We start from the raw sequence: 3,642 nt of genomic DNA on the forward strand, positions 1-3,642 counted from the left end.
TATCATTCTCATCCAACACGTGCACGGTGAGCACGGCCAGCTCGCTGACGGTATGCCCCGGAGAGGAGCACCGCTGGCAGCACAGCCCCAGCCTGAACACATAGCGGGAGCTCTCTTCCCTGTCCAGCACCTGGGTGGTCTTCAGAGACAGCTCGGCATACCTGTGGTGGAAATAGACCTCAAACAGAGACCCTCTGTCCCCGAGCAGCTCCAGATGCAGCCGGCGACCTGTTACCCCGGAGCACCAACGCTGGGGGCTGATCCTGTTCAGGGGGATGTTTAACCCATTCACTTTAGTCCCTATGGGCCAGTTCTCGTGCACCGACCCAGAGAAGACATGTCTTCTGAGTTTAGGTCCTTCATCAGTCCAGGTGGCCAGAGACACCAGAGCCCACCTGGAAAGGAGGATGCAGAGCAGGCAGCCCCTGAGCCGGGTCCTCATCACCCCCAGCAGGCTAGGAAAAGGAGATTCAATGGAAACGAGAAGATACAATGTATCAAAACCCAGCAACATCTGCGATCCTCCTGGAGCTGAAGGCAGTTTGATGCAGAAAGCCAGAGATTTGGTCAAGTTGGAGGCGTTTAGGTCACCACCTATGGGTGGAGATGGAGCCCTTCAGCCCGCTCTCTGTGTGTGGCAGAGACATCAAGGGGTCTGCTAGGATGTGATGGGAAGGGAGAGGAGGGGGCATTTCAGTTACCAAAACAAGCCTTTGATATACTAAGCGATGCGTGAGACGGGGTACGAAGAACGTTCAGAATTACCACAGAACGAGGCAAAGAACGGCGGAATTGAGATTCATCCAGTAATTAAATCAGTGAGCTTTCCATTGGGGACAATATACGATGTGTTAACTCTCGGTGTGCCAGAACCGGTCTTTTTGCCACTTGGGTTAACAAGGTTAAATCGGAGAATGTCCCCCTTTCTCTATATTTACGCGTATCAGTGATATTATCACACGTCCTCAAACCAGAAAGTCACCAAAAATTTCGGGGGGGGGGGGAGACCTAAAAAAAATACCCATCCAAAAAAAATATATATTTTTCTGCCTGTAACGTGAAAAAGGGAACTTGAGGTGTTTTCTTTCGTTCTAGAACGTTTTTAAAATGTTACACGTCAGGTTTTTTTTCTTTAAGACCATTCTTTCCCCCCAGTAACATTTTAATTCTTCAAGTGACCTTTGGAAACATTAGCAGATATTTCTACGCAGAAACCTTATGGACACAACATTTTTTCCATTAAAGTTATGAAAGGAAATATCTGGAAGCCGGCTCTTAAAACTGTCAGTGTGACCGATTCCGAGGAAGAGTGACAAAGCCCAGCTGTTTCTATAGGAGCTTAACAAGATCTGCGAGCGTTCGGCTAAATAATGTGTGGCAAACGTAATTACTCGTAGAGCCGTAAGCCGCTTACGATGTCATTTGTACGATGCAGTCTTTGGTGTATGATATCCCGGGGAGTTATTCTCAAGTACTACTTATTGAGGTGCATTACAGTTTATTACCTCTCCAAATGGGCTACACATTGAGATTGGCTGCCAGCTTTTAGACCACAAATCAGGCTTTAGATAACCCTCATCTTTCCTCTGCGTGCAAATAGATCCGATGATATCTACGGCAATGAAATCTACAATCCCACTCGGCGAGGTCAACGTGGGGTATCCATAAAGACCTCAGAGCTCATGCAAACTCAAGCAGAACTGTCCGTCATCAACCATCCTCTTTGTAAAGCTCATAACTGCTGCAGATCCTGAGAAACCCAACTTGTAGTCCACAGCCGCCATCAACATCTTAGCTTCCAAAGAAGATCTGCAGCAGCTGTAGGGTTTGTCTGGTACATCATTACAAACTCAACAGCCAGCAGGATAAATGCTTTAGAACCCAACATGTATGCAGTGGAACAATAGGAACCCTTAAGAACCCAACCTTGTAGCCCACTGCTGCCATCAACCTCTTAGCTTCCAAAGAAGATCTGCAGCAGCTGTAGGGTTTGTCTACATCATTCATATAATCTCACCAGCCAACAGGATAAATGCTTTAGAACCCAACATATACCCTTTTGCTGCCATCAACATCTTAGCTTCCAAAGATCCACAGCAGCTGTAGGGTTTGTCTCCATCATTCACATAATCTCACCAGCCAACAGGCTAGATGTTGTAGGACAATAGGAACCATTTGAAACCCAACTTGTACCCTATTGCTGCCATCAACATGTTAGCTTCTAAAGAAGATCTGCAGCAGCTGTAGGGGTTGTCTGGTTTGTGTAAACCATCACAATCTCATCGCTATGAGACTAGTGGGAACCCTTAAGAACCCAACTTGTACCCTACTGCTGCCATCGACACCTTAGCTTCCAAATAAGATCTACAGCACCCATAGGGTTTGTCTGCATCATTCACACAGTCTCACCAGCCAACAGACTAAATGCTTTAGAACAATAGGAACCCTTTAGAACCCTACAGCTGCCATCGACACCTTAGCTTCCAAAGAAGATCCGCAGCAGCCGTAGGGTTTGTCTATTTTTCTTTGTACATCACAACCCCAGACAGGTTCCATCACACTGGCTCTTGCTCTGTACCATTAAGATCACACAGGCTGATGAATGGTTCTCCGGGGCAATTTTTTTGTTTTTGGAGTGGGTTTCTGACTTTTGCACATCTGAGGGCATCTCTGAAACCGAAGCAGTATTTCTGTAACTCATTATATGAATCTTAGACAATTGGCAACAGATTGCGGCAGAAATAGGAGTTCATTTATAACGTGCGCGGTGCTTATTCTCATTGTGACGGAGAGAACATAAAAATGATCTTAACTATTAGACTATGCAAATAGAACAGGGAAGCCGTAGCCAAAAATATGCTGGTATCCCCAGGGTATCGTTTCTACAAAGTGACTTTTATTACTACGGGGACAATTTAATGTAAACTTTACGCCATTAATACTAATCAGAGAGATGGCGCAGAGCATACACCGCGAGGCTCTGTACTTCATGCAGAAGGCTAACGCACATAAAAAATCCCCATATATTCAAGTGAACTGAGGAATTAGACGGTAGGGGGCTAAAAGAATCCAAAATTACATTTAAAGTGCCAGGGAACCATTAAGGAGGAATTGATGATTACGGGTGGAGAATGGGTTTGTCGCGTTTAAATGCGAGTAGGTCGCTAATCTATTATGGTGAGGGCAGCAGGGAAGCAGGCCTTGAGCTGGAGCATCATTGGAGTATGATCCATGAAGTAAGCAGGCGCGTTCCACTGCTGCCAAGTACATAGTTTGTTGTTTAATGGCTCTCCTAAACTCAATGGACACGGCTCTCATAGACAGTTTACTATCGAGCAGGGAGAAGAGCATCGGAGACAATCATCAACGCATGGATGGCCTGTAGCCTAATTTAGGACCGTCTTGGATACCCCCATCTTCCCGTCAGTTATTTATGCGACATACTATCTTGTTACATTTGGGAACGGGATGTGAAATGTTACTCTAAATACTTTCAGAGATGGACCAGCTCAGGCTCACATACAGCAAATACTGAAACCACGAGAAATGGGTCTCGGATTCATCTGCTATAGAATCACATGCAAGCGCAATCTCCAAAAATCCCCACCTTCTGGCGCAATCACCAAGGAGCGCAATCACCAA

This window comes from Sceloporus occidentalis, unplaced genomic scaffold (assembly GCF_023333645.1).
Source record: "Sceloporus occidentalis isolate IW3139 unplaced genomic scaffold, rSceOcc1.0.p SCAF_29, whole genome shotgun sequence".
NCBI lineage: Eukaryota > Metazoa > Chordata > Lepidosauria > Squamata > Phrynosomatidae > Sceloporus > Sceloporus occidentalis.